General features: G+C 39.7%; 1 non-coding gene across 1 annotated transcript; it reads right to left on the bottom strand.

Moving 5' to 3' along the window:
* Nucleotides 1-18,722: 18,722 nt before the first annotated feature.
* On the bottom strand, nt 18,723-18,829 carry LOC141662723 (small nucleolar RNA R71). Its single transcript, XR_012550822.1, has one exon. It is a non-coding gene; the product is annotated as a small nucleolar RNA R71 (small nucleolar RNA).
* Between the last annotated feature and the right edge of the window lie 7,978 nt (nt 18,830-26,807).

The following is a 26,807-nucleotide window of genomic DNA, read 5'->3' as shown; positions in this document are numbered from 1 at the left end:
AGTCTGGTGACTATCACAAAATGATGGATTTTGTGAAGAAATGCAAACTCAACTATGCCATGCTGGAATCATCCACCATTTACTGTGAGGTTGTTGAAGAGATATGGACAACTACAGTGTACAACTCGACAGACAAGAGCATCACATTCACTCTGAAAGGTAAGCAATTTTGCATAAATAATGATATTGTTAAAGCATGCTTCAATATTCCTGATAATATTGTAACTGCTCCACACACAGACACTGACATTGTTAATGTGCTTAATTTCATGGGCTATGCACTCACTACTTCTAAATTAAGTGAAATTAGTAGGTTGGGTCTTAGGAAAGAATGGAGTTATCTATGTGATGTAGTAACCAAGATATTTTCTGGTAAAGTTAGTAACTTTGAATCTATAAACATTTATATGCTTAACATGCTTTACATGCTAGTTACTGATAAGTACATTAATTTCAGTGATTTGGTTTTGTTTGAGTTAGGCTTTATGTTAGGAGAGATCAATAAGAGAGGTAAAAGTGTCAATTATGCTAGATTCTCTATGATGCTTGCTAACCATCTTATTGAAGATATTGTGATTGAGAACCCAACCAGCAAGTTAAATTGTTGGGTTTAAGAAAGAAGGATCATTGCAGATTTAAACAGATCAAACCATCACAAGGAGGTTCCCTTATACTACTTTCCAGTAATGGAGGGACCTCAGGTAAGTTAGGTAATTTCTTCTGTCTCCACTCTTTCAACCTCACAAATTTCTTTGCTTTCTAGTGTAGCTATGGCAACCGTGTCAATGATCCAACAGTTGCCTACCCAAGCTACCAAACCAACAAAAAGGTCCCTCTGATTTCTTTCAAAAGAAATTAGTTGTAAAATCCACCAAACCTAAAGAGGGGAGTGTGAAGGTGGGAAACAAAGGTGAGGGACAGGGTGAAAATCAAAGAAGCCCTAAGGATAAGGTTAGAGAGGCGAGTGTTTCCCAGCCTAGCCACACTGCAGTTTCTCAATAAACTACAGTGCTTAAAAATGATTTAAGCTCATTACTAGTTGCATCCTCCTAAAAGGATGTGACTATTGAACAAAGCTCCAACCTAAGAGCACAGGCCAAGAGGGTAAGGGACACAAGCTCACCCTAAACTTATACCAGAATGAAGAAACCAAAAACCCTTGGGGATGCACAGGGATCACACACTGTGCAAACTGGTGCTAAAGACCCAGTCACTGCACCATCTCAAAGTCAGGTTGATGTGGCTCCAATAAATGTGGAGTCACAGCCAAAATCTCTCATAATTGAAGCACCTGAAACACCAAATTCTCCCACACACTCATTGGATGTTGATATGATTCATACATCTCAACCAAATTCTCCATCTTTAACTCTGTTGGAGAAGCCAAAAATCCATGCAAGTGAGCATCATCTTCTAGATGATTTGTTGGATCACTTGCCATTTCTTTCTGAGACTGTTGAGACATTTGTGCCAAAATTTTCATCAATCTACACAGAATCTACAATAGTCTCCACTCCACACTCATTCATTTCCACTCACTCGATGGATATTGTTCATCCGTCGAGTAGTGATTGTATCCCGACGGATGTGCCTAACAACAATCATCCGTCAGATAGTCAAATTACTACCCCGATGGATATTTCTCATCCGTCGGGAGTCTATGCACAACTTCAAAGTTCAACTAAAGTTACAAGTGGAGATGACTTAGTAATTATACAATCACTTTTAGGATTGAGGGAAGGTAGTGATTTGAGTGAGAGTCTGGGTTGCTCCCAGGAAAAAGGAGAGGAAAAGAGTGATCTAATGTAGTCCATTTCTTCAGGACTGGAAAAAGTGAGTGAGAGGAGTCCCACCTTAGATAGTGAAGGTGAGGGTGTGAGGGTGGGAAGCCAAGGTGAGACCTGGATGTAAGAAAAGAGAGATAATGAGAGAAATGCAGGTATAGGAGAAATAAGGGTGGATGTCATTGTAAGTGAGTTAATGAAGGTCCAGGATGCAGACAGGGAGGGACTATCTCAGCAAAGTCAAGCTATTATAGATTCTACCTCCTTGGATGTTGAGACATTTACTCACCCTGTTCCAGCATATCAACTTCTAGCTGGATAGGGCAACGACAATGCATAAAGAATGCTAAATTTGGTGCACACCACACAGTCTATGCAAAGAGCAAATGATGCAATCACAGCTCTACCCTCTACAACTGGTGATATTGACTATGAGACTGGTGGTTCAAAATATTTCTTTGGTGGTGAGGATGAAGAAAGTGAAGAATAGCCATTGGACATAGGGGGAGAAGTAGGCCCTAGATCCAGATTAGGCATGCCATCATGGGCCTTCTCCAAGAAATGTGATGAACATCATTTCAAGACCACACTCATCCAATTTATCAGTCAAACACAGTCTGTTCTTCAATCATCTAAAAATTCTAGCACCAAGAAGCTTCTACAAGCACATCTTGCTTCTCTCCAACTACAGCAAATTCAAGGCTATCAACAAAGTCAAAATGTCACTTCCATCAAAAATGAGGTTGGTCAACTCAAGAAGGACATTTCTGAGAGATTGGAAGCTAGACTTCTAGAAACTACAATGACATACATTAAAAGACAGCTAAGGAAGAACTCTGATCTTGCTACCAAGGTGCATTCCCTGGACAAAAGGATGATTGCTATGGAAGCTTCTCTTACAGCAATTCATCTATACCAAGCACAACAAATAGACTTGCTTCAGAAGCTAGTGGCTGCACAGACTTCTTCCTCTACTCAACTTGCTGATAACAAAAAGGGGGAGAAAGAAAGCTCCATTGTCCCAGTCAGTCAAGAGAGTTCAAGGAGTGAAGGGGAGAAAAAAGTGCTCAATATTCAAGTAAGTAAAGTAATTGTGCCAACAATTGCTTTCACAAAGCCACCTGCTAAAGATAGCATAGATCTAATCAAAGAAGCAGCAGCTAATTTGAGAGCAGCTGAGAAGAAGCAATTGAGTCCAATCAACTGGAAGAAAATTGATGAGAACATCCAGAAGATATTTGGTCCAACACAGAAGCCGGACAAAGTCTTCAATCATCACTCTAAAGTTATGAAAATTTCTGTGAATGAGATAAGTATGAACTATTTGGAAAGAGGTCAAACTTCCTGCATCAAATCTCCAAAGAAAGATCTCATCATGAAGGCCAAAAGGAACTATCCTAAGTTTTCAGACAAGAATCCTATGGATATAGTGTTTGAAACACCTAGGCCAGATGAGAAGAAACTGTTGGCTAGGTCTATTGCATTCTATAAGGATCCAACTCATTCAGTGCTTAAAAGGAGAATTGCTAAAATTTATAGAAATAGAAAGGAGATTTATGTGGTGGTTGGACAGCCACTGTTTGTGGAAGCATAGAAGGAAGAGAAAGAAAGAATCAGGCTAGAAAAGAAGCAAGTTGCTTTGGATGCTAAGAAGCAAAAGCAAAAGAAAGAACAAGCTGCTATATTGGCCAAGCTTCAAGTTGTAAAAACCATAACATAACTTCCTGTACAACCAACTGTAATTACTGAACCTAAGGATCTAAAAATGCAAGAAGAATCACAGCATAAAAGAAGATTTAGATACAAACTCCATTCCAAGAGGAAAGTGAACGTTAATGATGAGGAATTGGAAGACCAATTTCCCAAAAAGCATACAACTACAACTCAGACATCAAAACCCTCAGTGGTATTTGAAGAATTCAAAGTGGTTGATCCAACAAGAAATATTCATGGTGAACCAATTGTTCCTAAGGATGAGCCAATAGACTAGGATAGTTTACCAATTCCTGAGCTAAATTTACCCATCTTCAAGACAAAGAAGACAAGGACTAGAGCTAGCAAGAAAGTGAAGCCTTTATCTCTCAGATCCAAAGCTCTAACCAAATCCCAACCCACAGTCAACAAGAGAGATCTCATGTACATTTATGATATCAAGGAATTTTTAGACCTGAATCTCTACTTGGATGAACTGGAAGAAGTAAGAGGAATTGATGCTTACAGATACCTTCCTGAAAGACTGGTATTTAAATACAAGGGAGGGAAAGAGATAACATGGCCTCTTTGTAGGATTCTCCAAGAAAGAAAATCTGTTCTGATTAAAGTCTATTCATCATTCAAAAAGAACTTTGGATACAATGTGACTGCAAGAAGAATAGTTCTAAAGAGGATTGAGGAACTAAGGAGTATTAGAGCCAAAGATGCACTTCCAAAAACTCTATCTATTCCCTTTATAGGAAAAAGAGTGCATCTAAGGCCCTATTGGCTGATGGAATTCATGGATGACAAAGGTGTTAGAAGATTCTTCAGATTGGAGGACCAATTGAGTATCTCTAGTAATGAGACTCTTTTGGAAATGCAGGAAATGCTAAATCTCTCAGAAGCTGATGAACTTGAATTACACAGGCAACTTCAGAATCAAATTGAAGAAAACAACAGAAGGCTTGGGAAGAAATCCAGACAATCAAGGAAAGAGATCTATCTGCTCAGACTAGAGGAGCATCTTAATAACAATTGTGAGCAATTTCTTTGTGTACTTTGCATTGTTCAACTTTCAGTAATTTGTAGAACCTATCAGTTTTATCTACTATTTTTCAATCTGTATCTTTAGGAAGTTTTGTTATCATCAAGTTTCTCTTAATTTATGGCTACAATTCCAGTAGACATAAATTGGGGGAGATTGTTGAGAATATGTTGTATACTTGATGATAAGCTAAACAAAACACCTTAGTAGATTTAACTTAGTGAATTTTGTAGAACTCGACGGATGATCAATTATAGTCCTGACGGATGATTCAATATAGTCCCGACGGATGACTAATTGATATCCACCAGGTGAGTAGCTTATGTAATAATAAGTACTGTAGCACATTTCTGCAAACAACTTTGTATAAATTCTGAAATAGCTTATGAATCATGTAGACTGCTAGTAGATGTGCAGAATAAGTTGATTAAATATAAATATAAGATGTCTTGTAATTCTGTATAAATGAAATGGAGTCAAGTGATAAATGGCTACCCGACTGATGATCACTAAAGCTACCCGACGGATGATCAACAAGGCTACCCGACGGATAACAAGCATGTACCCGACATATGATCAATTCAAATATCTGTTGACAGTGACAACACAGTCACATGCGTCGAGTTTTTGCAAAAGGAATGTGGCAGCCTGTTTAGCAGGGTTTTGAGAACAATGAAGCATTACCATTTCCATGCTATTATGAAGATATTCAAATATGCTGGAAAAGAGTAGTGAAGCAGCATGGAGTTAGACTTGATATGTTTTGTTTTATTATCTTGTCTTATTATCATGTAAACTTGGTGATATATAAACCAAGTGTAGCTAGTAGAATAAACTAACTAAGCAAACACATTTTCAGCAGAGAAATATTTGTAAGCTGTATTCTATAGAATTTCTCTGTAGTTTGTTTGTTCACTTTTAAAGCAGTTGTGAGCTATTCAAGCTTCAGAAGGTTCTCTTGATATATATATATATATATCTGGTGGATATATTCAAATCCACTAGAAAGTTTTAAAGACTTGAGTTTTTATTACTTTGTTTGATTAACTTAACTCTGTATTCCGCACTTTGCAAATCAAACAGTTAGATATAAATTAAGTTAAAACCATTTTTCATAAATCCCAAAAAGAAGCCAGAATTACATTCAACCCCCCTTCTGTAATTCTTGTTGTATAGTTAGGTAATAACACCATGCACTATTAGTAAGTTATCTTCCGACAGGTGCTTGTACGACTTGGGAGCAAGTATCAATCTGATGCCATTATCTATCTTCATGCAACTTGGTCTTCCTGATCCAAACCCTACAAACATTTCCTTACAACTGGTTGATCGGTCCATCACTTATCTGAGAGGTATCGTGGAAGATGTCTTGGTTAAAGTGGATAAACTCATCTTCCCTACTGATATTGTTATTCTATACTTTGAGGAGGATAAGAAGATTCCTATTATCTTGGGAAGACTATTCTTAGTTACAGGCCAAACTTTGATCAATGTGCAGAAAGGAGAGCTTACAATAAGGGTTCAAGATCCAGATGTCACTTTTAATGTGTTCAATGCAATGAAATTCCCAACAGATGAAAAGGAGTGCTATAAAGTAGATCTGGTCGACTCTATAGTGATTTCGTAGATTGAGCAATTGCTAAGGTCAGATACCTAAGAGAGAGCCTTAACAGGGGAATCTGGTATTGAAGATGAAGAAGAAGTAGAGCAACTTTAGATGTTGAATGCATCTCCCTGGAAGAGCAAGTTGGATATGCCATTCGAGTCTCTTGGTCTTGGATTAGCAGAGCTAAAAAATTCTCAGGAGCGTCTTAAACCATCTATTGAAGAAGCTCCCACAATTGAGCTCAAACCACTGCCAGATCACTTGAGGTATGCATTTTTAGGTGATGCATCTACATTACCTGTTATTTTTAGGATAAGCTTTTGCAAATTCTGAGAGAGTTTAAATTAACAATCGGATGGACTATATAAAATATCAAGGGAATCAACCCTTCTTATTGTATGTATAAAATTCTACTTGAGAAAGGAAGTAAACCTACTGTTGAACATTAGAGAAGACTCAATCATATCATGAAAGAGGTGGTGACAAAAGAAGTTCTTAAATGGCTGGATGCATGGATCATTTATTCTATTTCAGATAGTTTATGGGTGAGCCGGTGCAGTCTATGCCTAAGAAAGGAGGCATTACAGTTGTAGCTAATGAGAAGAATGAGCTCATCCCTACTAGGATAGTCACAGGGTGGATAGTATGTATTGATTATCGGAACTTGAATAAAACCACCAGAAAAGATCATTTTTCGCTTCCATTCATCGACCAAATGCTTGATACGTTGGTTGGTCATGGGTATTATTTCCTTCTGGATGGGTACTCAGGTTATAATAAGATTTGTATTTCCCTAGAAGATCAGGAGAAGACCACTTTTACTTGTCCTTTTGGCACTTTTGCTTTCCACCGAGTTTCTTTTGGGCTCTGTGGTGCACCTACTACTTTTCAGAGATGCATGATGGCCATATTCTGAGACATGATTGCTAGAAATGCGGAGCTGTTCATGGATGAATTTTCCATTTTTGGATCTTCGTATGATGAGTGTTTGCATTATCTGGGCTTGGTGCTGAAAAGGTATGTTGAGACCAATGTGGTGCTTAAATGGGAAAAATGTCACTTCATGGTGCAATAAGATATCATTCTTGGGCACAAGGTATCTAAAAAAGGGGTGGAAGTGGATAAGGCGACAGTGGAGACTATTGAAAATCTCCTTCCACTAATCTCAGTTATAGGAATCCGCAGTTACTATTCTATTGCTGCTTCTTGGTTTATATATCACCAAGATTACAAAGTAATAAGACAGGATAATAAAACAAAAACTATCAAGTCTAATACAATGCTACTTCATTACTCTATTCCAGCATCTTTGAATATCTTCATAATAGCATGGAAATGGAAATGCTTCTTTGTTCTCGAAAACCCAGTTGAATAGGCTACCACATTCCATTTGCATACACTCAACGCATGTGACTGTGTTGTCACTGTCAACAGATATTTGAATTCTTTATCCGTCGGGTTTATGATCATCCGTCGAGTTATTGATCATCCGTCGGGTTGTTGATCATCCGTCAAATTCATTGTTATTTATCCGTCGGATAGCAATTAGGCACTTGACTCTATTTTATTTATGCAGAATTACAAGACATCATCTATGTACAATTAATCAACATATTCTGCATATCTAGTTACAGTCAACATGACTTAAGTACTACTACATATTCTAAACAATGTGTATGCAGAAATGTGCTACAGACTTATTGCTACATAAGCTACTCACTCGATGGATAATAAGTCATCATCCGTCGGGACTAAAATGAGTCATCCGTCGGGACTATAATCCTTATCCGTCGAGTGCTACATTTTCACTAAGTAAAATCTATCAAGGTGTTTTGTTCATGAAATCATCAAGTACATAACATATACACAACAATCTCCCCCAATTTATGTCTACTGGAATTATAGCCATAAATTAAGAGATACTTGATGATAACAAAACACCCTAAAAATACAACTTTTAAAAGATAGTAGATAATACTGAAAAGTGCTTCAATTAACAAAATGTACAAAGTTTTGCTCACAGTCATTTTCAAGATGCTCCTCTAGCTTGAGCAGATTTATCTAGTTGCTTGAAGGTCTGGATCTCTTTCCAAGCTTTATGTTGTTTTCTTCAATCTGATTTTAGAGCTGCCTGTGGAATTCCATTTCATCAGATTCTGAGAGATTTAGCTTTTCTTGCATTTCCAAGAGAGTCTCATTGCTAGAGATGCTCAATTGGTCTTCTAATTTGAAAAATCTTCTCACTCTTTTGTCATCCATGAACTCCATCAGCCAGTAGGGCCTTAGATGCACTCTTCTCCCTATGTAAGGGATAATTAGAGTCTTTAGGAGTGCATCTTTAGCTCTAACACTCCTTAGTTCTTCAATCTTCTTCAATACCATTCTTCTTGCAGTAACATTGAACCCAAAGTTCTTCTTGAAAGATGAATAAACCTTAATCAGTACAGCTTGGCTTTCTTGAAGGATCCTGTGAAGTGGCCACTGAATCTCCTTTCCTCCCTTGTACTTGGACACTAACCTTTCAGGTAGGTATCTGTATGCATCAATTCCTCTCACTTCATCTAGTTTATCTAGATAGAGGTTTAGATCAGAAAACTCCTTGATGTCACACAAGTACATATAACCTCCTTTGTTGACTTTAGATTGAGCTTTGACTAGAGATTTTAATTTGAGAGGTGACAACTTCACTTTCTTGACTGCTCTTGACTCTGTTCTTTTTGGCTTGCTGAGGATTGTTAAATTGAAGTCAGGAATTGGTATGTTCTCTCATTCTATTGGCTCATCCTTAGGCACAATAGGTTCACCATGAATGTTCCTGTAAGGATCCACTATCTTGATATCCTCAAATACCACAGAGGGTTTTGATGTTTGAGTTGTAGTTGAAGTAGACTCCTTGGGAAACTGATTCTACAATTCCGTATCAACAATATCCAGTTTCCTTTTGGTTCTTTTAGCCAATTCCTTAATTCTTGGAGACTTCTTCTGTTGTTCAACTTGCTTCTTTGGATCTTGAGATTCAATGATTTCAGATGGCTGAGCAGGAATTTGTTGTGATGAATTTGCAGCATGTAGCTTGGCCAAGATAGCAAGCATCTAGAGCAGCTTGCTTCTTTTCCTGCTTCAATCTAGCCTTTTCTCCTCTCTTTGCTTGAGAAAATTGAGGATGTCCAGCCACCACACAAATTTCTTTCCCATTCCTGAAAATTTTAGCAATTCTCTTTTTGGAAGCTGAATCAGCTAGATCTTTGTAGAAAGCAATTGGCCTTGACAGAAGCTTCTTTTCATCAGGCTTAGGTGTCTCATACACAGTATCCAAAGGATTCTTTAATGATAATTTTGAATAATTTACCCTTGGTTTCAGAATTATTTCAGCCTTTGGAGATTTGATGCAGGATGACTGTCCCCTTTCCAGATAGTCCATGCTCATCTCATTCACAGAAATTTGCTTGACTTGAGAGTGATGGATGGCTGACTTTATTGGTTCCTTGACTAGTTCAAACTTCCTTTGTATATCCTCATCAATCTTCTCCCAGTTGAGTGGACTCAACTTCTTCTTTTTAGCTGCTCTAAAGTTGGCTGCTGCTGCATTTATGAGATCTATACTGTCTGTAACTGCTGGCTTTGAGATAGTAATTGAAGGTACAATTACTTTACTGATTTGAATTTGAAGCTTCTCCCCCTCACTTGGTCCTTTCTCCCCCTTTTTGTTATCATCAAGTTGATTGAGGAGGGGGTCTGAGCAGCCACCAATTTTTGAATTAGATCTGTCTGTTGGGCTTGATGAAGATGAATGGTTGTTAAAGATGCTTCCATGGTTGACATTCTTTTATCCAAGGCATCTATCTTGGTTGCAAGATCAGAATTTTTCCTTGATTGCCTCTTGATGTCAAGCATTGTAGCTTCTGGAAGCTTAGAATCCATCTTATCTGACATGGCCTTCTTCATCTCCTCAATATCACCCTTGATGGTGTTTACATCCCTAGCATGTTGGAAGCCTTGAATTTGTTGAAGTTGCAGAGAGGCTAGATGTGCCTGAAGGAGCTTCTTGGTGCTGGTATTTGAAGTGGTTTGAAGAGCAGTATTTGTCTGATTGATTAGTTGGATCAGGGTTGTCTTGAAGTAGTGCTCATCACAGTGCTTTGAAAATGCCCATGATGGCACACCTGAACTTGCAATGGAACTACTTCTCCCCCTATGTCCAATGCTTCATCTTCACTATCCCCACTTCCATCACCAAAGAAATCAGCTGAAGCACCAGTGTCATAATCCACATCACCAGCTGTAGAGGGCAAAGCTGTGATGGCATCCTTAGCTCTTATCATAGACTGTGTGGTATGCACCGGATTGAGCATCATTTCTACATTGTCATTGCCCTGGTCATCTAGAAGTTGATAAGCTGGAACAGGGTGAGTAAATGCCTCAGCATCAAGGGAGGTGGAATCTATAACAGCTTTAGGTTGCTGAAATAGTCCCTCCCTGTCTGCATCCTGGACATTCACTAACTCACTAGCAATGACATCCATCCTTATAGCTCCAGTACCTGCATTTCTCTCATTTTCTCTCTTTTGTTGCATCAGGGTCTCACCCTGGCTCCCCACCCTCACACCCTCACCTTCACCATCTAAGGTGGGACTCCTCTCACTTTCTTTTGCCAATCCTGAAGAAATGGATTGCATAATTTCACCCATTTCCTCTCCTTTTTCCTGGGAGCAACCCAGACTCTCACTCAAAACACTCTTCTCTCTCAATCCTAATAGTGACTGTACAACCACTAATTCTTCTGCAAATGAAATAAATGAAGTTTGAAGTTGTGCAGAGATACTCGACGGATGAGTGATATCCATCGGGTGAGTGGTTTTGCTATCCGACGGATAACTGCTGTTAAGCTTATCCGTCGGCATACAATCACTACTCGACAGTTGAGCAATATACATCGAGAGAGTAGAAATGAATGAACTAGGAATGGAAACTATTGTGGACTCTGTGTTGATTGAAGATATTTTGGGCACAGATGATTCAACAGTTGTTGAAAGAATGGGCAAGTGAGCGAACAAATCATCTAAAAGATGATGCTCACTTGCACTAGATTTTGGCTTCCCCAACAAAGTTAAAGAAGGGGAATCAGGAATTAATGTGTTTATCATATCCACATCTAGTGAGTTTATGGGTGAGTTTGGTGTTTGAGGTGCTTCTATTATTAGAGATTTTGGCTGTGACTCCATATTTATTGGAGTCACATCAAACTGAATTTGTGAAGGTGCAGTGACTGTGTCTTTGGCACCAGTTTGCACAGTGTGTGTACCCTGTGCATCCCCAACGGTTTTAGATTTCTTCTTTCTGGAATAAGTTTGGGGTGAGCTTCTGTCCCTAACCTTCTTGGCATATGCTCTTGGTTGAGAGCTTTGTTCAATAACTACATCCTTTTGGGAGGATGCAGCTAGAAATGAGCTTTTATCCTTTTTAAGCATTGCAGTTTGTTAGGAAACTGCAGTGTGGCTAGGCTGGGAACCACTCAACTCTCCATCCTTATTCTTAGGGTTTCTTTTATGTTCACCCCTTTCCTCACCTGTCTTACCCACCTGCACACTCCCCTCTTTGATTTTGGTGGATTTTGCAACTGGCATCTTTTGAGAGATACCAGAGGGGGCTTTCTTTGATTTGGATTTTGAAATATTTGCAGGTTTGGTAGCTTGGGTAGGCAACTGTTGGGTCATTGACACAGTTGCCATAGCCACACTAGAACTCAAAGAAATTAGTGAGGTTGGAATAGTGGTAGGAATAGATGAACTTACCTCACTTACATGAGGTGCTTCCTTTACAGGGAAATAGAACATTGGCACCTCCTTGTGATTATTGGCCCTGTTGAAATCTACAATGAGCCTTCTCTCTTGAACCCAATAATCTAATTTGTTGTTAGGGTTCTCAAGCACAATACCCTCAGAGAGATGGTTAGCTAACATCATAAAGAATCTAGCATAATACACATTCTTACCTCTCTTATTTAACTCTCCTTGTTTAAAACCTAACTCAAACAAAACCAGGTCACTGAAATTATAGAAATTATCTGTACCTAGCATGTAGAGCATGTTAAGCATGGAGATATTGACTGAATCAAAATTATTGACTTTCCTGAAAAGACCTTTGTCACTACATCACACATAAAACTCCATTCCTTCCTAAGACCCAATCTCCTAATGTCACTTAACTTAGAAGTAGAAAGAGCATAGTTCATGGAATTAAGCATATTGATTATATCAGTGTCAGTATGTAGTGAGGTCACAGTGTATCAGAATCTTGAAACATGCTTTTATAACATCACTATTGATACAGAATTCTTTACCTTTAATGGTTAGAGTGATGGTCTTATCTGTTGAGTTGTATGTAGCAGTGGCCCACATCTCTTCAACAACTTCACAAAAGATTGTGGGTGATTCCAGCATGACATAGCTAAGCTTGCAATTTTTTACCAAGTCCATCATCTTGTGATAGTCACCAGATTGCTGAATACCCTTGTTTACTAATGCAGTGAAATTGTTCTTCTCATAAATAAACCCAGTTTGAGACATAATCTTGACAACGGGCGCCATTGTTAGAGAATGAGAGCTTGAAGAGAAAGAGTAAGTGCTTTGAAAGAGAAAGAAATTTGAGCAGTTAATTTGAGAATGATAAAAGAAAAGCAATTGAAATGAAATAAGCTTTTATACTATCTCAAAGAATAACTGCTAAAAATAATAAAGTAAAATAAAGTAACCAATGAAAATTGCCTAAAATAGCCGTTTAAAAATAAACTGTAAAAATTCCACCCATTATCCGTTGTGTTAAGCTTACAAACTGTAAGTATACTCGATGGATAATGTTCAGGGAATTAACGGCTGAGATTAAGAAAATTCGACGGATGAGGATAGACTGTTATCCGTCGAGTCATAAAAATTCCAGAAAAATAATTGATTTTTATTAGCAAATAGTATACCGACTGATGATCAAACTCGATGGATAAGGATCATCCGTCGAGATGTAAATTTTGACTTAGCCAAAATTTCATCCAAGACTGAAAAATCAATTAAATTTCTGGCTGCATGTCAACTTGCAAATTATGTCATATAGATTTTAAGAATAATTAAGTATACCTAACCCACTTACCAACCTTGAAAATGTGGATTCATTCAGTTGCTTGGTAAAGATATCTGCAAGCTGCTTCTCACTTGGAACAAAATGTAGTTCCACAGTACCATTCATTATATGTTCCCTTATGAAGTGGTACTTGCTGTCATCTCCAAAAGTAATACTTGGGCCAGCTCTCTCCTTGAACTCTGTGAGCAGGGTAGAATCACCAGTCATGTGTCTTAAACAACCACTATCCAAGTACCAAAGATTCTTTCTGTTTCCCTGCACACATCAAAATCAAATCAAGTTGATTTTGGTACCCAAGTTTCCTTGGGTCCTGCCTTGTTAGCTTTCTTTTTCTGTTTCTTAGGCTTTATCTCATTTGACTTGGGGATATCAGATTCATCCTTGGTCATTTGATTTGTGCCTTTGAAACCATTCATTGCAACAGACTTATCATGCATATTATAATCAACAAGGAATGGCATGCCTTTAGTGAACATGTTATTCTAGTAAGGCATGATAAATGGCATTTGTGGCATACTAAATGCAGCATAATAGGGATTAGGTGCAAATGGCATATTAGCAAACTATGCATTCAAATTCTGTGAAGACATAGCATTCATAGGCATGGGAGGCATGTCATTCATGTTAGGAAAGTGAGGTGGCACAAACATGGAAGTAGGCATGGCAGATTTGCAATTAACAGACAAATGATTTACACTACCACACTTGACACAGATTTTTCTAGGGGCATATTTATCAGGTGTGTAATTATTGTGTTTGTTAATCCCTACTTTACCATTTCTATTATTTTTCTTTTTAACCTCTATTTTCACTTCAATCTTTTCAAGTCTGTCACTTAATTGTTTGACAGTCATGTGACCAACATTAGCCTTTTTCCCTTTCTTAACTTGACTCGATTCTCCTGAAACAAAGTTCTTGGAAACAGATCCATAATTTTCATTCAGCTTAACAAGTTTGGCTTTACTGATAGGCTTGCTTATAGCCGACGGATGAGGATTTTCATCAGTCGACGGATAACCCTTTTTGTTATCCGAAGGATGATCCTCATCATCCGTCGAGTCTAAATCTGTTAGCGCTCCATCCACCAAATTTGGTTCTAGTTTCTCTTTGTTCTTTTTCCAGGCTGCATCATAGAAGGACTCGATTCCTTGAACTTTGGTAATCTGAGCATGGACATCTCTAGAAGTTTTCCATGCCTTAATCACCTCCTGTTCACGCTCGAGCTGCTTCTTCAAAATTTCTTCTTTCTTCAAGGACTCAGTTAATTCCTCCTTGGCAATCTTACACTCAATTCTTAATTTTTCAAAATCAATGAACTGAGACTCTAGCACATTATTTCTCTCAATTAAAAACAAATTGTTTTCTTTGATTTTAGCATTTTCTTTAGTAAGAGACTTAAGTGTAACACGCAAATGATATAACTCTGTAGACATGTCATTTATAGCATCATTACACTCAGCTTTAGATAAATGTGCAAGGTTTGTAGTAATTACCTGATTACTTGAAGAGCTTGTTTCTGTTTCATCAGACTTGGCCATTAGGGCTAGATTGACATAGCTGACATCTTCGTCCAGACCATCTGCTGCCCAGTCGTTTTTGTGTGTAATGAAAGCCCTTTCCTTTTGTTTGAGCAGCTCAAAGTATTTTGGCTTATAATCCACAGGCTCAAACTTTTTCTTACTGGAATCTGACTTCCTATACTCACTGGCAAAGTGCCCTGCCAATCCACATTTGAAACATTTGAATTTTGATTTATCCACCATGTTTCTATTTGGCTTGGATGCTCCAAAGTTCTTTTTGAACTTGAGCTTGGCAAATCTTCTGGAAAGAAATGCTAAATATTCATCAATGTCTTCCATGTCATCTTGGCTCAAAGAATCTTCACTTTCTACTACAAGCCCCTTGCCCTTGCTTTCACAGACCCTTGAAGTTGACTCAACAGCTTCCATCTTCATCTCCTTCTCTTTCTCTAACTCACCAACTAGTGCAATGGACCCTCCTTTCTTCTTACCTCTCTCCATCCTCTCATCTTGCTCTATTTCAAGCTCATAAGTTTTCAGGATGCCATACAGTCTCTCCAAAGTAAACTTCATATAATCTTGTGAGTTTCTTAGTGAGACTGTCATTGGTTTCCATTCCTTTGGAAGAGATCTAAGGAATTTCAGATTGGAGTCTTTTGTCTGATAGACCCTTCCATGCAACTTTAGAGCATTTAGTAGTTTTTGAATCCTACGAAATTTGTCAGTGAGAGACTCAATTTCTTCATTATGAAAATGCTCATATTGCTGAATCAGTAGCTGCATCTTGTTTTCTCTAACTTTGTCACACCCCCAACTTAACAATACATAATATATAAATATTACAATAAATAAAAGAAAGTAAATACAACCGAATCCAAGATCTTACAGTTTAGGGTTTGGAACAGCCCAACACTACTAATTATTACAACTGGTTTTAATAACGAGTCCTCACATAAAACTATCTCTTATCCTACCTGAACTCGAACATACGCATCGGCATCACAAGTCTTACGCGCGGTCTGCTTGAATCTAACCATATCTGCTAGCTGAAATATCAGGGTGAAAGCAAGTAGTGAGCCAAATGCTCAACAAGTGCTAAACAATACGATACAAAACATAAATCGAGATATATTTAAAAGAATAACAACGTGAAGATAGAGCTAATAATAACAAGAGATGAACTTTTGGGTGATGGCATCATTTATTTGTATCAAAACATTTCCAAAATCATTTCTTAATAAAAAACCATTTTATGACGCTACGGATTACAGCCGGTGATCAGCCGCGAAGTAATCCCGAACCTCGCTGGGTTCTAAAACATTAATGGGATCCCTAGGCAACTTTTAATCCTACAATATAAGTGTGGAAAGGACTTGCGTATCAGTCCAGATCCACTTTTTAAAGAAAACATTTATCCCCCTTTGGGACTGAAAATCCAAATTTTTTAATCATTTCAAAAACTGATGCCGATTGATAATAAATTTCTTAAATAGTAAACATCTTTATTGAGGGATTATAGATCAACTTTGAAATACTAGAAATATGTTCACTAAATCTCAGGGCCATGATCCACTAGACTTTACTCTATCAGGGTAATTGAAAGGTTTCTATTTACAAGGACTTTGACAAGGAGATTTAGTAGGGTTATTGGATAATATGGAAAAGTAATGTCAGACTAGGCTTAAAGCAATAGTTTCAGATAAGGTATAGGTATTAAAATATCAAGAAGATAAGAATTGTTGGTTCCAGGTATGATATATGTGTTAAAATACAAAGAAACTGATCATCAGCTTAAGGTATATCAGGGTATTGATAAGTGGCATTTTATACCACTTAGAACGTCTTAAAATGGCTTAAATTGGTGTCTTGAAATCAAGTATTTTGTGTATTTGATGCGTTTTTCTAGTGTTTATGCATTTCAGGGTATTAGTTGCATTTCGGAGGAGGAATCATCAAGAATAAGCCTTGGCATGTGTTCACCATTGCGAGAGGAAAAGAACGGGCAGATTACGGCGAAGAAACGGAGCAAACATGGAATTTTTCCAGAAGGGTCCTGCGCGCCCGCGCAGCAATGCTGAGCGGCCGCGCAGCAGCCTTGCGCGCCCGCGCAGAAATGCTGAGCGGCCGCGCAGGGTCGGGGAAAAAGATATATTATTTTAGACTTCTACTTCTGTTTGGCTTCCAACTTCTATGTAATCTGAGTTTTATGGGACTATTATATAGGTATTTTTGAGACGTTTTCATAGAGTATTAAGAGGAGATTATGTTTTAGTTTGTGTTTTGCGCAAGAAGCGAAGGAGATAAGGAAGAAGACCGATGTAGCACACAGCAACGAAGAGGAAGCATATATTCTTGTGATTCTTGTTTCGTTGTAACGTTGGATGCTAGTTTTCTTGCTTTAACTTATTTACTCTTGTGACGTACTCTGTTTTAATATAATCCATTTAGTTATTATTTTCTTGTGTTTGTTTCTCATGATTACATATGAACCCATGATGGCGATAAGTTCTATTATGGGCTAATCGTGATCATGGGGTTGCAACGGATTTATTATGGAATTCTTTAGTTAATTGTTTAATACTTTAGTATGTGATGATTGCATGATATCTAGTATTGGTTGTGCGTATTCGTCTTATGTGCGTCGCGAACATATAAGATAGGGTGTTAATCTCTTGTGAAGCGACGGTGGATCTTGAGATTTAGAACTTGCCATGCTAGCATAGGTTCATGTACGTTGTGCATAATTAATGGGTAACTCTAACAGTTTTATTTGCCCTATGTAATCAAAAAGGAATAACTTGTGCTTAAATCGTTGTGTTGTCAATTTCTGTAGACATATAGGAACTCAACATAATGGATGACTATTCACCTTCTATCTTAATTGTGGATGTTTGGTAGAATGGTATTAGTACAATGAAAGTTGGCTTTTATCAGTTTCGTGTTATTCGATTAATATCATCACTGTCACATGCTAAAGGTAATAACTATGGCTATAGAAGGAAGTAATAATGAAGTTGTGATCTCATGAGTGTTTTATTATTGATAAATTGAAGTGTTAGTTAAGTGGTTAATTAAGTAGTTAATTATAGTTAATATTTAATCAACAATTTTAAGTGTTATTATCTTAACATTGAGAAGTAGTCATACATTGGTGAGTGAGTTAAATTAGACAATAAATTAGTCTGAGTCTCTGAGGGAACGAACTAGAAAGTATTCTATATTACTTACGAACGCGTATACTTGCGTGAATATTAGTGCGTGATTTCGCCCTAACAAGTTTTTGGCGCCGCTGCCGGGGACTCGGCGTATTTGTTTAGTTTATGTACTTACCATCATTGGTCATTAGGACTCAGTGATTAGGACGTAGTAGTTAATTACTCTTTTCGGTTGTGTTTCAGGTACTTTAGCAAGCGTTTATGCAAACTCGTTCTCGTGCTCGCAAGAGGACCTTAGATACAGCTGAGGAGAAAGACGAAGTTCTTGATACTCCAGAGAAGTTAGATTTTGAGGATTCGGATTCAGGAACTGAGCAGAAAGAACCAGTAAACATGGTAGATCGTATTGTTCAAGCTGATCCAGCTCTTATGGATTTTTCTCGGCCTAAAATTGATGACATTCAGTCAAGCATCGTTCATCCGGCTATTCAAGCTAACACCTTTGAAATCAAGCCGGGCACTATTCAGATGGTGCATAATTCTGTTTCTTTTGGAGGAGCGGCAACTGAAGACCCCAACATGCACATAAGGAATTTTGTCGAGATCTGCAGCACTTTTAAGTATAATGGCGTGACTGATGAGGCTATCAAGTTGAGGCTTTTCCCATTCTCACTGAGGGATAAAGCTAAAGATTGGTTACATTCTGAACCAGCTGGGTCAATCACTACGTGGCAAGATCTTGCGCAAAAGTTTCTGGTGAAGTTTTATCCAATGGCAAAGACTGCTGCTATGAGGAGTGCTCTTACTCAATTTGCGCAGCAACCTACAGAATCTATGTGCGAGGCTTGGGAATGCTACAAGGAAATGTTGAGAAAATGTCCACATCATGGAATGCCGGATTGGATGGTAATCACTGGTTTTTATAATGGTTTGGGGGCCCAATCTCGGCCCATGCTCGATGCAGCAGCTGGAGGCGCCTTATGGGCTAAAAGCTATACTGAGGCGTACAATCTTATCGAGACGATGGCTGCAAATGAGCATCAGAACCCAACTCAGAGGATGACGTCAGGCAAGGTAGCAGGTATTCTGGAAGTTGATGCAGCCACCGCTATTGCAGCCCAGCTCCAAGCGCTATCAATGAAGGTTGATTCTTTGGCTACATATGGAGTTAATCAAATAGCTATGGTTTGTGAGCTTTGTGCAGGTTCTCATGCTACGGATCAGTGTTCTCTTGTCAATGAATCTGTTCAGTATGTGAATAATTATCAGCGACAACAGCAGCCTGTGCCAGCAACCTATCATCCTAACAACAGAAATCATCCAAATTTCAGCTGGGGGAATAATCAGAATGCTATTCAGCCACCATATCAGCAAGGAGTGAGTAAACAGTTTAACCCACCTGGATTCCAGCAACCACAGCAGTATGCTACAAGGCAGTCATATCCTCAACAGGGAAATGTAGCTGCACCTACTAGTGCTGATTTTGAGGAACTTAAGCTGTTGTGCAAGAGTCAGGCGGTTTCTATCAAGACCTTGGAAAATCAAATCGGTCAATTAGCCAATGCAGTGCTCAATAGTCAACCTGGCACTCTTCCCAATGACACGGAAGTACCAGGCAGGAAGGAAGCTAAAGAGCAAGTCAAGGCTATTACCTTAAGGTCTGGAAAAGTAGCTGATGCTGAAAAGGCAAAAGAAGTCGAAGCTGAAGTTAGAGATGAAGAATTTAAGCAAAAGGAGAAAGCGGCGGAACCAAGGAAGACTACTGTTGAACACACTCTGCCTGAGGCTAATACATGGGAGAAACAGCTCTATCCTTCACCACCTTTTCCTAAGAGATTGCAGCAACAAAAGCTGGATAGACAGTTCGGGAAGTTTCTGGAGGTGTTCAAGAAACTTCACATCAATATACCTTTCGCTGAGGCTCTGGAACAAATGCCTACTTATGCGAAGTTTATGAAGACTATTCTTTCAAGGAAGGTGAAACTGGATGACCTTAAAACCGTTGCTCTCACGGAAGAATGCAGCGCTGTTCTGCAGCAAAAGTTACCACCAAAACTGAAAGATCCAGGAAGCTTCACCATTCCTTGCACCGTTGGCAATCTAACTTTTGACAAGTGCCTTTGTGATTTGGGAGCAAGCATTAATCTGATGCCCTTGTCGATCTTTAAAAAGCTGGATCTGCCTGATCCAAAACCCACATACATGTCGCTACAATTGGCTGACCGTTCCATTACTTACCCAAGGGGCATAGTTGAGGATGTGCTTGTCAAGGTGGATAAGCTCTTCTTTCCTGCAGATTTTGTTATTCTGGATTTTGAGGAAGATAAGAAGATTCCCATAATCTTGGGGAGGCCTTTCTTGGCTACTGGCCGTACCTTGATAGATGTGCAAAAAGGGGAACTTACTATACGGGTCCAAGATCAGGATGTGACCTTCAACGTATTCAAGGCAATGAAATTCCCTACAGAAGATGAGGAGTGCTTAAAATTGGATGTGATTGATTCTGCGGTTACTTCAGAACTCGATCACATGCTAATGTCTGATGCATTGGAAAAGGCCTTAGTGGGGGAATTTGACAGTGATGATGAAGATAGCAACGAGCAATTACAATATCTGAACGCTTCTCCATGGAAGCGAAAGCTCGACATACCATTTGAATCTCTTGGTACTTCTGACCTTAAGAATGCTGAAGGGAAGCTCAAACCATCAATAGAGGAAGCACCTACCGTGGAGCTTAAACCATTACCTGAACACTTGAGGTATGCTTTTTTAGGTGATTCATCTACGTTACCTGTTATTATTTCAGCTGACCTTTCAGGTAGTGAGGAAGATAAGCTCTTAAGGATTTTGAGAGAATTCAAATCGACTATAGGATGGACCATAGCAGACATCAAGGGGATAAGTCCTTCATATTGTATGCATAAAATTCTGCTAGAGGAAGGAAGTAAGCCAACTGTGGAACAGCAACGAAGACTGAATCCCATCATGAAGGAGGTGGTGAAGAAAGAAATTCTGAAATGGCTAGATGCAGGCATCATTTATCCTATTTCTGACAGCTCGTGGGTGAGCCCTGTACAATGTGTTCCTAAGAAAGGAGGTATCACTGTGGTCGCAAATGGAAAGAATGAGCTCATCCCTACTCGAACAGTTACAGGATGGAGAGTATGCATGGATTATAGGAAATTGAACAAAGCCACAAGAAAGGGTCACTTCCCTCTCCCATTCATTGATCAAATGCTTGACAGATTGGCGGGACATGAGTATTTTTGTCTTCTGGATGGTTATTCCGGGTATAATCAGATTTGTATTGCACCAGAGGATCAGGAAAAGACTACCTTCACTTGTCCATTTGGCACATTTACTTTTTGTAGAGTTTCGTTTGGGTTATGTGGCGCCCCGACCACCTTTCAGAGATGTATGATGGCTATATTCTCTGACATGATTGGAAATAACGTCGAAGTGTTCATGGATGACTTCTCCGTCTTTGGACACTCATATGATGAATGTTTAAATAATCTGCGCGCCGTACTCAAAAGATGCGTGGAAACTAATTTGGTGCTTAATTGGGAGAAATGTCATTTTATGGTGCGTGAAGGCATTATCCTTGGGCATAAGGTCTGTAGCAAAGGTCTGGAGGTGGACAAGGCCAAGGTGGGAGTCATTGAAAATCTTCCCCCACCTAATTCGGTGAAAGGAATCCGTAGTTTTCTCGGTCATGCGGGTTTTTATCGGCGATTCATCAAGGACTTTTCAAAGATATCTAAGCCGTTGTGCAATTTACTTGAGAAAGATGTGCCTTTTAAATTTGATGATGAATGTTTGGCAGCATTCGAGACTCTCAAGGAGAGTTTGATCACGGCACCAGTTATTACAGCACCAGATTGGACAGAACCGTTTGAGATGATGTGTGATGCGAGTGATTATGCGGTAGGTGCAGTTCTGGGACAGCGTAAGAAAAATCTCTTCCATGTGGTCTACTATACGAGTAAGACTTTAAATGGGGCCCAATTGAACTACACCACTACTGAGAAGGAGCTTTTGGCTATAGTCTTTGGCTTTGAGAAATTTCGATCTTATCTGCTTGGTACGAAAGTGACAGTATTCACTGATCATGCAGCTATTCGCTATCTGGTTTCTAAGAAGGATTCGAAGCCGAGACTCATTCGTTGGGTGCTTTTACTTCAAGAATTTGAGTTAGAGATCAAAGATAGAAAAGGTACTGAGAATCAAGTAGCTGACCATCTCTCTAGGTTGGAGAATCCCGATTCTACTTCACAAGATAGGACGTTAATCAATGAATCTTTTCCGGATGAGCAGTTGTTTGCAATTCAGGAGGAAGAACCATGGTTTGCAGATATTGTAAACTATCTTGTCAGCAATATAATGCCTCCTAATTTGACATCCGCTCAAAAGAAGAAGTTTCTGCATGAGGTGAAGTGGTATATGTGGGATGAACCATATTTGTTTAGACAGGGAGCTGACCAGATCATCAGGAGATGTATCCCGTTCTGTGAGACGGAGGGGATATTACGAGACTGCCATTCCACGGTTTATGGTGGACACTATGGAGGTGAGAAGACGGCAGCTCGTATTCTGCAAGCAGGTTTTTTCTGGCCTACTTTGTTCAAGGATGCTCATCAGTTTGTTTTAAGGTGTGATCGTTGCCAAAGAGTGGGAAATTTGTCAAGGAAGGATGAGATGCCATTAAATGTGATGCTTAAAGTCGAGGTCTTTGATGTATGGGGAATCGATTTCATGGGGCCTTCTATCTCGTCTTGCAATAATCAGTACATCTTGCTGGCAGTCGATTATGTCTCAAAATGGGTCGAAGTTAAAGCTTTACCGACAAATGATGCAAAGGTAGTGCTAAATTTTCTTCATAAGCAAATTTTCACAAGGTTTGGAACACCTCGGGTAATCATAAGTGATGAAGGATCGCATTTTTGCAACCGTAAGTTCACTTCTATGATGCAGCGTTATAATGTGAATCATCGAGTAGCTACTGCCTATCATCCTCAAACAAATGGTCAAGCGGAAGTGTCTAACAGAGAGATAAAGCGCATTCTAGAGAAGGTTGTTTGTCCGTCAAGGAAGGATTGGTCTTTAAAGCTCGATGAAGTTGTTTGGGCTTACAGAACAGCATACAAAACTCCACTTAGGATGTCACCGTTTCAGTTGGTGTACGGTAAGGGATGTCATCTACCGGCGGAGCTTGAGCATAAGGCCTACTGGGCATTGAAGAAATTGAACCTGGATTTAGATGCAGCTGGTAAGAAAAGAATGCTTCAGCTTAATGAACTTGATGAATTTCGACTTCAAGCGTACGAGAATAACAAAATGTATAAGGAAAAGGTGAAGAGGTGGCACGATAGGAAGCTACATCCTAAGTTATTTGTGCCAGGGCAACAAGTTCTGTTATTCAACTCTCGGCTCCGACTTTTTCCTGGGAAGTTGAAATCAAGGTGGTCTGGACCTTTTATTGTCAAAACTGTGTTTCCACATGGAGCGGTGGAAATTTTTGAGAATGATTCGGACCAAGTATTCAAGGTTAACGGTCAGCGGTTGAAACACTACTATGGGGACATGGCAAACCGATAGGTGGTTAGTGCCATGTTGTTGACTACGTGAGAAAGGTATGGAACGTCAAGCTAATGACGAAAAAGAAGCGCTGCGTGGGAGGCAACCCATGAATTGTTGTTACAGGAACCCTTAGAAGTTAATAACCTATCCAAAAACACAAAAAAATCAGAAAACAGGGGCTGAAATTTTTTTTTTCCAGAGACCCTCTACGCGCCCGCGCAGCTTGCTGCGCGCCCGCGCAGAAATGCTGAGCGGCCGCGCAGGGGTCGAGTTCCAGAAAATTTTTTACAGTTCAGAAAAAAAAAAGAAAAGAAAAAACACACAAAAACCCATCACAGCCCATAAACCCACGAATTCTTTTCCCATTACCCCATGATTTTATCCCTCAACCCCACTCCTAATCTAATTTAACCTACTCCACACACTATATATACATACACCTATCCCACATATCTCCCACAAACTTCCTACACTTAAACCCTCTCATAAACATCAAAAATCAGTTCTTACACACTTTTATTCACAAATCAATGGCACCCAAGAGAGCACGCACTATTGACAGCAGCAGCACAGTTCCTACTGCTGATTCATCAAGGGGTACTGCTGCAAGGCCTCGGTTAACTGACAGAGCCGCGGAGGAGGAGTACACTAGGCTGTTGGGGAAGCCGATTCTGAAGGAGAGGGGGTTTTTACCATCAGGGAGGGATGGTGAGTTGTTGCCCATGATTGCAGAGAAGGGGTGGATAGCTTTTTGTGAGTCACCCGAAGCAGTACCGATGAGTGTTGTTCGCGAGTTCTACGCGAACGCGAAGGCTGAAAATAATGGGTTTTCTGTAGTTCGTGGGCTGACGATTGATTATCATCCTGCGGCGATCGCAGTGTGATTGGACAGCGAGAGAGGAAGCCCGAGGAGGAGAACTGGAATGAAAAGACTGCTGAGGACTTTGACTTGGATTTGATTTGTGCGACTCTCTGTCGACCGGGCACAGTTTGGAACCGCAGTCCAGCCAATAATGAGTATCGTCACTTTCCGGCGATCGCCATGAACAGGTATGCCCGTGCATGGAATGCATTTATATATGCTAATATTTTGCCTTCTTCACATGCACACGAGGTCACAGTTGAGAGAGCACAGTTGTTGTGGGGAATTCTGAATGAGGAATACTATGTGGACCTTGGTGAGTTTATCTACCAAGGAATTCTGAAGTTTTTGAGGGGAGCAAAGCATATGAACATCCCTTATGCATCCTCGGTTACAAAGCTATGCCGAGCAGTAGGAGTGAACTGGCCGGCTCATGAGCAGTTGCAGTTGCCAGCAGCTCCGATAGATTCTGGCACTCTGAATGGGATGCAGGAGTGGACCGGTGGTGAGCCTGAGGAGCATGGGCTGGGTTATCGTCTTCCAGGAGGGCGTCCAGCACGAGGTGCTACTATGGCCAGGCCAGGGCGTGGTGAGGCTAGTTCTTCGAGAGCTCAGGAGGGTGCTGGGATGGGTGATGCCCAGTATAGGAGGCTTTCACGGCGGATGGATGCCATGTATGAGACGCAGAGCAGGTTTGCTCAGGAGCTCACTCTTGCGTTAGGGACTGCTTTTCGAGGCCTTGGAGCTGATATCCAGTGGCCAGTTTTTGGTGAGGACTCTGCATACCCGCCGCCTAATACTCCACCCACTGAGGGTGATGATGATGATGACTCCGAGTAGGTATACCCTGTGTCCTTTCTACTACCTTCACTGGGGACAGTGAAGATTTTAAGTTTGGGGGTGGTAGTTAAGGAATATTTTGTGTGTGTCATATAGCTGCATATTCATGATAGTTAGTTCATATAGTTGCATAATTTTTGCCATATAGTTTTTTTTATATAGCTTTATTTGTTTGTCATATCATATAGCTCATGCATATACCATGATCCCTTTTGCAATGATTTATCGACTGAATTGTGATATTGATGCGAGTGTAGTGATAGCATTAAAGTGATATTAAGTTGTGTAGGTTGATATGCATGCTAGAAGCACTTGTACTGTCACTAAGTCTTAGAGAATGCTTAAGGACTAGATTGTTGTTATGATCTGATTATTTTCGAGGATAATCTATTTATTATGCTTAGAATTTGATAATAGGTTCTTAGTGGTAAAGGCATGAAAAAGAAAAAAAAATGGAGTAAAAATGGAATTTGTTGCTAGTTGTGGCTAGGCGTCAAATGGCTAGTAGCCGGCTCGCATGTTATGCGAGTAGTCTAGGGTTGAGCAAGATGGAGCGAAACGCACTTGCTCAGAGAAAAAAAAAAAATTTGCATAATTGATGAAGAGTGGGCTCTTTGGTATTCGAGTTATTAAGTTCTTAGGGGACTTTGTGCCTAGTGACCTAAGGCTTTTAGAGTCTGGGATCCGCTAACCTAACGCTCGTTACATGGATACCATTGTATAAGTCTTTTGTGGACCTCACTCATTGCACGGTCAAATAAGCATTTGAGTTGTAAATAAAAAGCACGATTCCGTAGTAAGCTCCAGAGTTCTTATAGTGTTGTATATCACTTTGTGCCTATAAGTGAAGAGAATAGAAGAGATGAAGTCCGTCCCTTAGCCTAGTCTCATTTGCACACACCACATTTCTGGCGGTATGTCCGTTTGCATGAGTTTATTGATCTTTAGTGTCTAACTGCATTCGTTGAGACGTGGCAATTTGGTTGGTTAATTGTAGTAAGGGGGATCGTTGCATTTTCATATAGATTACATTCATGCATATTTTTATTTGTTTTTGAGTCTGTGACGCTTGAGGACAAGCATCGATTTAAGTTTGGGGGTGTGATAAGTGGCATTTTATACCACTTAGAACGTCTTAAAATGGCTTAAATTGGTGTCTTGAAATCAAGTATTTTGTGTATTTGATGCGTTTTTCTAGTGTTTATGCATTTCAGGGTATTAGTTGGATTTCGGAGGAGGAATCATCAAGAATAAGCCTTGGCATGTGTTCACCATTGCGAGAGGAAAAGAACGGGCAGATTACGGCGAAGAAACGGAGCAAACATGGAATTTTTCCAGAAGGGTCCTGCGCGCCCGCGCAGCAATGCTGAGCGGCCGCGCAGCAGCCTTGCGCGCCCGCGCAGAAATGCTGAGCGGCCGCGCAGGGTCGGGGAAAAAGATATATTATTTTAGACTTCTACTTCTGTTTGGCTTCCAACTTCTATGTAATCTGAGTTTTATGGGACTATTATATAGGTATTTTTGAGACGTTTTCATAGAGTATTAAGAGGAGATTATGTTTTAGTTTGTGTTTTGCGCAAGAAGCGAAG

This window comes from Apium graveolens, chromosome 5 (genome assembly GCF_009905375.1).
Source record: "Apium graveolens cultivar Ventura chromosome 5, ASM990537v1, whole genome shotgun sequence".
NCBI lineage: Eukaryota > Viridiplantae > Streptophyta > Magnoliopsida > Apiales > Apiaceae > Apium > Apium graveolens.
This window is presented reverse-complemented; position numbering and strand designations above follow the sequence as displayed.